Source organism: Moschus berezovskii, chromosome 4, assembly GCF_049115385.1.
Source record: "Moschus berezovskii isolate FMDL1 chromosome 4, NW_MosBer_1.0, whole genome shotgun sequence".
Lineage (NCBI taxonomy): Eukaryota > Metazoa > Chordata > Mammalia > Artiodactyla > Moschidae > Moschus > Moschus berezovskii.
Genome location: NC_142463.1, coordinates 109,468,501 through 109,480,428, shown reverse-complemented (window position 1 = coordinate 109,480,428; position 11,928 = coordinate 109,468,501).

Here is an 11,928-nt window from a genome sequence, read left to right as displayed (position 1 = left end):
TGGATGGCATCACCAACGTGATGGACATGAATTTGGGCTCCTGGAGTTAGTGATGGACAGGGAAGCCTGGAGTGCAGCAGTCCACGGGGCTGCAAAGAGTCAGACATGACTGAGAGACTGAACTGAACTGAATTCTAATTGGATGGGGTGAGGCAGGGTGGGGATGGAACAAGGTCCACTCATTCAGCAAACTAAATTTACACTCTATTGTTACCAGAGGCAGTGTGGTACTGAGAATACAGAGGCGTGTTAAGGAGTTTATAGTCCAGTGGAGCCCACTTTCTGCAGCATGAGGGATTGCAGTTGGACCTCAGGAAGAACTTCTAGGCAGAGGGTCGATGAAAAGGGGCTTTAGGAAAGGAGTCTTCTAGAGTGGGAGTCAGGGGGAGCAAGTACAGTCTAGCCTGGGGACCAGGGTCTGGATTTGGCATCCTGGCTCTGTGGACCATCATACACCTGAGGAAGCCTGTTTTATTTGGTTCACATTGGTTGCCTTCTGCAGGTGTTCAGAACTTACACTTCTTGGAGAGGGAGGCAGGCTAGGTAGGAGGTATGATTCCGTGTCCCAAGAGGAGAATGTGCTTAGGGAGGGGACACATACTGGCCCCCTGGGTTCCCGGAGGGTGTGGGCTGCCTGGGGCTTCTCAGTTTCGTTTCTAGGGCCCATTTCCTTCGTTTGCATAACGAACTCTCAAGGAGGCTAGGAAGTTCCCCCAAGCCCCCTCCTCTTTCTGAGCCACTCAGGAAGTAGATATGCTGAGCTGGAGGTTTCTGAAACTGCTGAATCAGGAAGAAAAGGCCACGAAGCCAGGGGGTAGGTTGGGGAGGGGCCAGGACACCAAGGACATTGGCCATTCTGATTGCCCTCTCTCAGGTGTCCCCTGTCAGTGATCCTCCTGCCCACTGTAGGTCACTGTGCCACTCCATCACACCCATGCCCCTACAGCAGCGCTGGTAAACAGGGGGGGCCCTGAGTCTCAGATCATAGGATGCTCGCTGGTCATAGGCACAGCATGTGGAGATGAGCCAAGGGAGGCTGGAGCTGTGGGGACGGAGCTCCCTCCTTCCCACAGGGCTGGGGACAGCTTTTGACCATGCAGGAGGGTAGACCCAACTGGACTCTGCACACGACCTTGCTTGGCCCCCAGGGTCTGGCCTGGGCCCTTCCAGTTTAAGCATTTGGTATTTTAGGCACTTGGCTTTTCTGCCCTTTCCTCTGGGAACTCCCCCAGCTAAGTGCTCAGCTCCGGGGTGTCTTGGGGGAATCACTAGAGTCGGGGGTGGCCCTCCTTGGCTTTCCCCTCTCAAGTGGAAAAATTCTGCTTCCTTTGACCAGCCCCCAACTCTATTTCCCTGCAGTCCCCCAACCTGCCATTCCTCCCTCCCACCCCTGCCCCTCATTCTTCAGCCTCACCTCGTTTCCTGCCCTCAGCTCCACCTTCTCTCATCATGCCCCCTCCAGCCCTAACCTCCTCCAGGATCCTCCCCATCTCTTCCTGCTTCCCTGGGTCCTCCAGGCCCCAGTTTCACCCCTGCCTTTTACTCCCACGCATGCTGGGGAGTGGGGGGATGGGGTGGTAGTCACCTTCAGGCCTGCCCCACCCTATAAACTCCTTGAGGGCCATAGGCCTGTGTTCCTTTGAAGGCCCACTCCCAGCCTCCTCTTCTGGGCCCCTGGACAGCTGCTGGATTGGCAGGCTGTTGCCATGGGAACCTCCCGGGGCCACCTGGTGCAGGGACATTTCCTCTCATCTGTTCTGGGTCATAGGTACTCCTGGTCCCTCCACACTTCACCTGCTCACAGAGGGTCTAGCAGGACTCTGCAGGGTGGGGGTTGTGGGAGGGTTATTGGCCTAAACCCAGACCGTATCAGGTCCTTCCTCTCTGCTTTCAGCAGCCAGCGGTCAGAGCCACAGAAACCACTTAGTACTAATTCTCGGGGGTTGTCCGAGTTCCCTGTCCCTCCCCTGTGGGCCTTCCCTCAAGGTTGCTGCCCATCCCTTTGGTAGCTCTTGGCTTCTGCAATAGGCCCTGCCCATATAGAACCAAAGCAGGCGCCTTCCCCGCTCACCTGGTCTTTATCTGGGTCTCTACTAACTAGACCGGTGGCCTGGGCAAACTTTCAGTCTCTGGTCTCCACAACTGCCTGCCTGTGGGCCTTCTTGCTGTAGGGCTCGGCTTTCTCATCACTGGAGTGAGCCTGTAGAGCCCCCTCATGGGTTGTTGTGATGATGGAATGAGTCATCCAAAGACAAAGGCAAAGGCTAGCCTGCTGTCAAAAGTTGTAGTTATTTTTATTTTACTTGGCCTCTAAGGGGGAAGTTGAGGCCTCTGTGAACTACTGACATGGGGGCAGAGGGTGTTGGTTCCCACCGTGTAGTAGCAGCTGACAGGGAAAAGATGCCAGCTAGCACTCATGACCCAACACTGTGCTACGTGCTGGGGGACCATAGTCTTTGCCCCCGAGGGTAACCAGTTTAATACCAAGCAGAGAGTTGCTTTTTTTAATAGTTTATTTTTTAAAATTTTAATTAAAAACTATTTTTAATTGATTGATGATTGCTTTACAATATTGGTTTGCTCACTGTCATAACATCAACATGGATTAGCCACAGGTATATGATGTCCCCTCCCTCTTGAGCTTCCCTCCCACCTCCCTTCCCTCTAGATTATTCGGAGCCCCAGTTGGAGTTCCCTGAGCCATACAGCAAATTCCCATTGACTATCTGTTTACATATGTGAGTGTAATACCAAGCAGAGTTTTAAAAGTACTCTCTTACCGGTGCCAGGAAGGTGAAGAGGAAGGAGGGGGTAGTGTTTTTTTTTTTTGGGAGGGGTGCTGTGCTATGTGACATGTGGGATCCTAGTTCCCTGACCAGGAATTGAACTGGCACTTCCTGCAGTGGAAGCATGGAGTCTTAACCACTGGACCAACAGGGAAGTCCCAGGAAGGGGTGGCTTTTGAGCTGGACCTTGAAGATAATACGGATAGATGGTGGGGAGGGGATTTCAGACTAGGCAGAGGTGAGGCCTTAGGGGAGGGTGGAACAGCCCTGTGGTCAGATGGTGTAAAGTTCACGGTCCTGTAAGGAAGCACGTTCTCCCATAGGCCTGCTGCAAGTCTAAGGGGGAGCTCCATTATGGGAAACGGGGAGAGGTGTGAGGGGCAGGGGGCATGAAAGAGGAAGACACACAGCAGTGCGGGCAGCTGGCAGGCGGAAGGGTGGAATAGAGAGATGATATCAGAGGTAGTTAGGAGGTGTCAGCCAGCAACTCAGGAGGGAGATGATGCAGGCCTGATTTCGAGCAGGGAATTAGAATGGCCTGGCCTTGGATGGGACAAGGACAAGGGAGAGGGAGGAGCCAAGGACACACTGAGCTTCCCAGCCTCGTGACAGTTGGATGACTGCATCCTCACATGATACCAGGAAAGAAGGAGGAAAGGCTGGAACTGGTTTTATAGGGGGTGGGGTGGGGTGAGGTGTGTGGAGTGGGGATGGAGGGGGCTGGGGATGGGGGAGGGGGAGCTGGTGGGCTTGATGTTTACCATGTGGGGAAGGGATAGAGCCAGTCTTCCAGCAGGTCCCCCTTCTGCTCCACCAAGTTGCATGTGCCTACCTCCCAGTCCTCGTGGCCTTCCTGCCCCCTGCCCACCCACCCCCGAATTCCTTTCCAGAGCAGGGCCCCTTTGGAGAACTTCTTACCAGTCCGTGCACTTACCTTTACTGGGCCTGAGGGGAGGCACCCAGCAGAGGGGAGTCAGTGACTACTGAGGTCACCACTGAGCCCTTCTCTGCAGTCAAAGTGAAAGGTCATCATGCAGGGCCCACGGGCAGAAACCTGAAGCCGTGCACTGTGGAGAGGGAGGTAGGAGTTAGACCGTCCCCTCGGGAAGCTCAGTCACCTGTGGGGCAAACAGACCTGCCAGAAATGCTTGCTTATCTGGAATGCGGCCTTGGGCCCTTGGGGAGGCAGCTTTCTTTGTAGGGATGGCCCAGTGCAGGAACCTTGGCATGAGAAACAGGCCGCCCCTCTCATCTCTGTGGGCCATGGACTTTCAGAGCCCTTCTCTGCCTTTTATCTCACTGAGAAGTAGACCTTAACGAAGGTGAGACCGTGAATCTCTCTTTTTTATACAGACGAAGAACTGAGAGGGAGGGAGGAGTTGACTTGCCTAAGGTCCTATGATAGCTGGACAGTGACAGTGGAGGAAGACCGGTTCCCAAGAAGCCCTTAGGACGCCAGTGGAAATTTGAAATGCCTGGTACCACTGCTTTCCATGCCCCTCCCGCAGAGCTGACCCAGGGGTTGCAAGAAAGAGCTGAACTCCCATGTGTGGGTCCCTTTGGGGCTTCCCCAGTGGCTCAGTGGTAAAGAATCCACCTGCAACTCAATCGTTGAGTTGGGAAGATCCCTTGGAGAAGGGCATGGCCACATACTCCAGTGTTCTTGCCTGGAGAATCCCATGGACAGGGAAGCACCTGGTGGGCTGCAGTCCACAGGGCTGCAAAGTGTTGGACATGACTGAAGCGACTGAGCATGCGTGCACACACTCTGGGTCCCTTTAGCTGACTCCTCCTCCCTGGGCCTGTGTGCCCACAACTTCAGCTACCTGGCCCTGGGGGCATTTCCTCTCTGGCTCCCAGCTGCCACCTGATTGGGCCCAGTATGTGGGTAGGAGAAGGCCAGTCCTGGAAGGACCATCATGAGCACTGGTCCCACCTCTTTTGTTGTTCAGAGGTGGAAACTGAGGCCCAGAGAGGGAAGTGACTTGTCCAAGGTTGCAAAGCTTGCTAGAGACAGAATGGAGACCAGAGCCCAGGGCTGCTGACTCCTAAGAGCCCCCTGTCCCTCCTGCCTCCGCTCCTCTCTCTGGTTCTTCACCCTTGGAATTGAGGCTCTGAGGTGAGGTCTGGAGGAGTGGCTTGCTGCAAGACAGATCCTCTGCTGCTGCTGAGCAGTGACTTCATTCATGCCTGGCTCCTTCTGCAGCGATGCCAGCAGCGGTGGCCACAGGGGGGCAGCAGCGGAAGAGACAGGAGGCTGGCCAAGGATGGGCTGGGAGGGAGAGAGGGGACCCCTGGAGCTGCCCTGGAACCAGAACAGTTGAATGTAGGGCTATGAAGTCTCAGCCAAGAGTAAATCCAGGCTACCCAACTCTTTGCGTAAGAGCTCCCATTAATATGCTCATTCATTTATTCATCAGTCACTTATGGAGCACTCATACCCTGGGCCTGGCCCTGGGCTGTTACTTGATATTCTTTCCAAGAGCCTGGTGAGTGTTCAATCTCCTTTGAAAAGAAATATCAAACTTTATCACTAACATTGTTAAATAACAGTCTCCAAAGGGGAAAGGTAGAGGGGGGAGGGGTAAATTAGAAGTTTGGGAGTAATATATACACACCGTTCTATATAAAATAGGTAACCAACAAGGACCTACTATATAGTTAGGGAACTCTACTCAATATTCCATAAAAAATTTTACAGGAAAAAGAATCTGAAAAAGAATAGATACACATACATGTGTAACTGAATAACTTGGCTATACACCTGAAACTAACACAACATTGTAAATTAACTACAATATATAATTAAAAAAAAGAAAATAAGCATTGGCCTTTATCACGAAGATTGTTAAATGACAGATGAAATCTATAAATTACTAATCATTTTGCCTGCCCCATGTGGCTTGTGGGATCTCAGTTCCTCAGCCAGGGATTGAACCTGGGCCACTGCAGTGAAAGCCTGGAATGCTAACCACTAGGCCAGCAGGAACTCCCCTCAATTGCTCTTTGGTAGTCTGTCCCTCAGCCCCAAGGTTTACATTCACCACAAAATAATGGAAAAACAAAATCATGCCTCATAATCACGAATCTTTGTTTAAAAAAAAAACAAAACTCAGACTTCCGTGGTGGTCTAGCGGTTAGGAACCCACCTGCCAATGCAGGGCACACGGGTTCAATCTCTGGTCTGGGAAGATTCCACACGCTGCGGAGCAACTGAGCCTCTGTGCCACAACTACTAAACCCATGCTCTAGAGCCTTCGAGCCACAACAAGAGAAGCCACTTCAAGGAGAAACCCATGCACTGCAACTGGAGAGTAGGCTCTGCTCGTGGTAACTAGAGGAAGCCTGAGCACAGCAACGAAGACCCAGTGCAACAACAGCAAAGACCCCAAACAAACCACCCCCACAGAAACCAAAACAAAAGTCTGTTCTCCTGTTGTGCTCAATATTTAGATGTAGCCACCATCCTTGAGTACCTTAGTTAAATTTTTGGAGACTATTTCTTTTGAAAATGGGAGGATCCTTGCTTGGCCTACATTTTTATGATTTTAGTTTTTAACATGTATCAGAATTTTATTCTTTTTTTCCCCCAAGCCAACTATTATTCTTTATTTCATAGATTTTATGATTTTTTAAAAGATGAAAAAAACTGGAGTATAATTGCTTCACAATATTGCGTTAGTTTCTGCTGCACAACAAAGTGAATCAGCTGTATGCATGCTTGTACCCCCCCCCTTGACCCTCACATCCCACCCCCGTTCCAGCCCTCTAGGTCATCACAGAGCAGCAACCTGAGCTCTCCGTATCGCACAGCAGCCTCCCCCTAGCCATCTGTCTTGCGTACTGTAGTGTATGCATGTCAGCTCTACTCCTGAGATTCGTCTCACCCTCCTCAGAATTTTATCCTTTGTAAAGGCTGAATAATATTCCATTGTGAGTATGTATCACATTTAGTTTATTCATTCATCTGTTTGGGGGTTGTTCTGTCGTTGTTGTTTGTTTGTTTTTTGGCTTCACCAAGGGGGTACAGGATTTTAATTCCTTGACCAGGGATTGAACCTGGCCCCAGCTGTGAGGGTGCCAATCCCTAACCACTGGACCACCTGGGAATTCCCACATTTACTCATCCATTTGTTGATGGACATTTGAATTGTTTTCAGCTTTTGATGACTGCGACTAGTGCTGACAGGAATGTGACTTTTATATCTGTTTGAGACCTATGTTCAAATCTGTTGGATACAGACCCAAAAGTGGAATTGCTCGTCATATGGCCATTCTTTCATTTACTTTTTACACAGTGCTTTGCCTACATTACGGATATGATAAGAATATGAAGTTAAAAGTATTTACAGTCTATAACAGATGCTCTTTGAATGCTAGAAGCATGTCTTTTTATATATTAATATACAGATTGCTCAAATTTTATCTTGGCTGTACAATATTCATTGAATTGTGCCTCAGTTTTCTCAGCCATAAAACTGAAGGTAAAATCTCTACCTTATAGTGATGGAAATGATTTGTGGACCAGCGACTGAACAGGAGACTCCACCTCTCCACTGGTCTGCTGGAGGGGGTGCACTGTCTGGTGGAGGGTTGGATGACCCTCTGGGAACTCCTTGGGCAAGCAACCTCTCACCTCCAGGGACAACTTTGGTGTGCGACATTTCTTAAAGCTACAAAGTCAGAGCTGGCTTCATCCTCAATGGGTTCTTAAAAATTTGGGGGGAGGCGGTTCACAAGAGGAGTGGGACCCTAAGTGTCTGATTCTTCAGTTGTTTTTTACCTTTTTTAGATTTTTCTTTTTTAAAATTTTATTTATTTATCCATTTTGGCTGCACTGGACGTTTGCCATGGTGCTCTGGCCTTCTCTAGGTGCAGTACACAGGGGCTTCTCTTGTGGCACAGAGGGCATGCTTAGTTGCCCCCGGCACGTGAGATCTTAATTTCCCTGACCAGCGATCAAACCCGAGTTGCTTGCTTTGCAAAGCAACTGGACCAACAGGGAAGTCCCTCCAGTTGTTTTTAAGTTGTTTTGCCCCTTCTCTCTGGTGAGGGATCCTGGGGGGGGCGCAATGTATGATAATCTTTTTGGTAAATGAGCAAATGGGCAAATCTCTCAGTTATACTGAGCCTTGGTTGCCTCATTTTTAAGTCAGGATAGTAGTGTTCTTGCCTGGAGAATCCCAGGGACGGCGGAGCCTGGTGGGCTTCCATCTATGGGGTCACACAGAGTCGGACACGACTGAAGTGACTTAGCAGCAGTATTGTTCACATCACCTGATTGAGGTCTGACACACAGGAAACACTCAATTGTTGCTGTTCAGTCACTCAGTCATGGCCAACTCTGTGACCTCATGGACTGCGGCATGCCAGGCTTGCCTGTCCTTCACTATTTCCTGGAGTTTGCTCAAACTCATGTCTGCTGAGTTTATGATGCCATCCAACCATCTCATCCTCTGTTGCCTTCTTCTCCTGCTCTCAATCTTTCCCAGCATCAGGGTCTTTTCCAATGAGTCAGCTCTTTGCATCAGATGCTCAATAGATATTATTATCTATCTGAGGGGAGAGAAATGAGTACATTGACAGTTATGGTGTAGTGTAAGGTGCTATGTAGGGGAGCTGTGCTGAGCTTAGTTGTTCAGCTGTGTCTGACTCTTTGTGACCCCATGGACTGTGTGCCACCAGGCTCCTCTGTCCATAGGGATTCTCCAGGCAAGAATACTGGAGCGGGTTACCATGCCCTCCTCCACAGGATCTTCCCAACCCAGGGAGCAAAGCCAGGTCTTCCGAATTACAGGTGGATTCTTTACCGTCTGAGCCACAGAGCACAGGGTATATCAGGAGCATAGAAAACGGATACGTGTAAGTCAGTTGGGATAGGGGTCAGGGACAGCTCACTGGAAGAGGCAAGACAAGCTAAGTGTTGAAGTACAAGTCAGAGTCTGTTTCGTGACAAATGTGAAGAGTGTTTCAGGCAGAGGGAATAACATTTATTAATATAAGGATGCATAGAGACATTTCCAGGTTATATCAGAGCAGCCTGCAAGTGCTAATTTATATAAATTTTCCCTCTCCAATTCTGGAATGAAGGCTCTCATGCTCCATTTTTAAGTTGTCTTGAAATTGCCTGTCTCCCATGAGAATAAATGCTGTTTGAGAACAGGCTCTGTTTGGTTTACTGTTGTGTCTCTAGAAGTTCCTGGCTTGTTTTAGAACTTTAATACACGTTGAATGAATGCATAGACGTCTCTCCCAACAGCTTCTCACAGACTCAGACTTCCCCTCCTTCCTTTCCCTGTCGTACTATTTTCTTACAAGCCCAGGGGACTTCCCTAGTGGTCCAGCAGCTAAGACTCCATGCTCCCAACACAGGGGGCACAAGTTCGATCTCTGCTCAGGGAACTAGATCCCACATGCTGTAACTAAGACCTGGCGGAGCAAAATAAATAAATGAACAAGGATTGAAAAAAAAATCCAAACAAAACAAACAAGCCCATCCCATTCTGTCCTGAATCTGCTAGGCTCCATTGCCCCTGAAATGGTGGTCATCAAACACACAAGGACTGATTCACAAGTCACGTCTATACTGACCATGCCAGCAAAGGGGAGTGCTTGGGTCACTGGACAATGACCACGGGAGAACAAACAGGAGCCAGAGCATGGAGCTGAAGCAAGGGTAACTCATGGTGTTGCTGAGCCAGGACGGCATCTGGTTCCACTGTGGGACAGGCTTGCCCTGGAGGGGCAGACCTTGGTACCTCCTGCTTAGGGCTCCCTCTGCCTGGGCAAGGTTGGAGGGGTACTGACAAGCCCAGCTCTTCCCTCTTCTAGGCTCTGCAAAGCTGTAAGAGCACTCCCCTGCAGGCTTATCCTGTTTCTGAGTAAACAGTGAGCAGGTGACCTTCAAACAGGCCTTCCTCCCAAGCTTTGGATCAGTGAGGCAAACTTCTCTTTGTTTATTATTATTAAAAATTTTTATTTGACTGCACTGGATTTTAGTTGTTGTGGAGTTGCTCAGTCCTGTCTGACTCTTTGCAACCCCATGGACTAATAGCCCACCAGGCTCCTCTGGGTTGGGAAGATCCCCTGGAGAAGGGAATGGCAACCCACTCCAGTCTTGTAGCCTAGAGAATTCCATGGACAGAGGGAAGTCCCAAACCTCTCTTTAAATTGTCCACTCCTTTAGTGAGAGGTGACTCTCAGAGGTTCCTGTGTTCCTGAGTTGTGGGAGTATTGTTTTCTGAGGCCAGCACTGGCTTCCTCAGGCATTACCTTCGGAACCCTCATCAGGAGGCAGTGTCACCTAGCATCTCTGGCTTCCAATCTCAGTCCCCAGGAACTGTCGCTGACCAACTGTCGCCACTCCCTCCTGGTCTCTGCTCCTGTCAGACACTCCTACTCCTTTGCTCTTTCCTGCCTCACCCTTGGCAGCAGCCTGGCCTTTAGCCCAGCCTGTTCTACCCTAAAAATAGTGCAGTCCTGTACAGATTAGGAAAGTGTTCTACACGTATTCATGTATTCCATGTTCCCTTTGGTTGCTGAAGGAAGGAGGAGCAGATGTTACATAACATGAAGAGTCTCATGGGCTCTGAGAGGGAAGCACTCCTTTGGGGAACACATGGGCAAGTGACCTAGGAGGGCAGGGTGGATGGGTGTGGGAATTTGTAGGTTGAATGGTTTCTGGTGATGACAAAGCCCAGGGTGTGCCCATGAGAGCTGGTGTCCTGAGGAGGAGAGGAAGAAAAGGCCGTTGGACGTCCGAGGCTTTGAGCTGTTGGGGTGTTGGATGGGCTGACCAACAGACAGTGACGTCACCAAGAATGATGATGGGAATCCAGTGGAAAAGAAGACAGGGAGCCAATAGCTGAGACTCAGGATGTGAGAATGATCACCAGCATTGGTGGTTGTCAACAATGAGGAGGGGAAGAGGGCAGTTCAGGCAGGCGGTATGAGTCTTAGAGGAGCCACAGTTTTCTAAGAAGCAGGGGAGGAATGGCCTGGAAGCTGAAATGGAGTGGGAGGAGGGCCATAGACACCAAGTTTATGGATGCTTAGCTCTGAGGCTGCCCCTGGGAGGGTAATAGGGGACAGCGAGTTTCTGTCAAGGCAGAAGCAGGAGGGAGCTATTGAGAGGAGACTAGAGTATGGGGGATATTTTCTAATCACTGGGCCTTCCAGGGAGCTTCGTTCTAGGAAGGTTGGGGAGAAGGGGCAGGGGTGTGGTTGGGTCAGGTGAGGGAAGAGACTCTGGGATAAGATCTGATTTCTCAGTGGTGACTCAGGATGGCAGGAGCATGAGTGCAGTTAATCCTTGTTAGTCTCTGCTGCCAGAGGTGGGCTTGGTGCTTTCAGTGAACTCCCAAAGAAACTTATTGAAGGTGACTTGGGAAATCTGATCCTGCATTGGACTGTGAACTCTGAAATTGAGACTTCCCTGGTGGTCCAGAGGACTAAGACTCAGCTCCCGGTGCAGGGGGCCCAGGTTCAATCCCTGGTCAGGGAACTATATCCCACATGCCACAACAAAGACCCAGTGCAGCCAAATAAGTAAATAAATACTAAAAAGAAAAATGAACTCTGAAATCACACATGGCTCAGAACCAATAACAACTCCATATTTGAAATCTTTCTTATTTATTTACTTATTTATTTTTGGCTGCTCTGGGTCATTGCTGTGCCAGGGCTTTCACTAGCTGCAGCGAGCAGGGTGGGCTAGTCTGTTGCCATGCACAGGCTTCCCACTGTGGTGGTTTCTCTTGTTGCAGGGCACAGGCTCTAGGTGTGAGGGCTTCTGTAGTTGCAGCACTCTGCCTCAGTAGTTGTGGACTGCAGGCTCCAGGGCTTTTAATGGTCGTGGCACACAAGCTCAGTAGTTGTGGCTTGTAGGCACAAGAGCTTAGTTGCTGTGTGGCATGTGGAATCTTCCTGGACCAGGGATTGAACCTATGTCCCCAGAATTGGCTGGCAGATTCTTATGCACTGCACCACCAGGGAAGTCCAATGATTCCATATTTAGATTGTTGTTCAGTCGCTCAGCTGTGTATGACTCTTTGTGACCCCATGGACTGTACCATACCAGGCTTCCCTGTCCTTCACCATCTCCTGGAGCTTGCTCAAATTCACGTCCATTGAGTTGGTGATG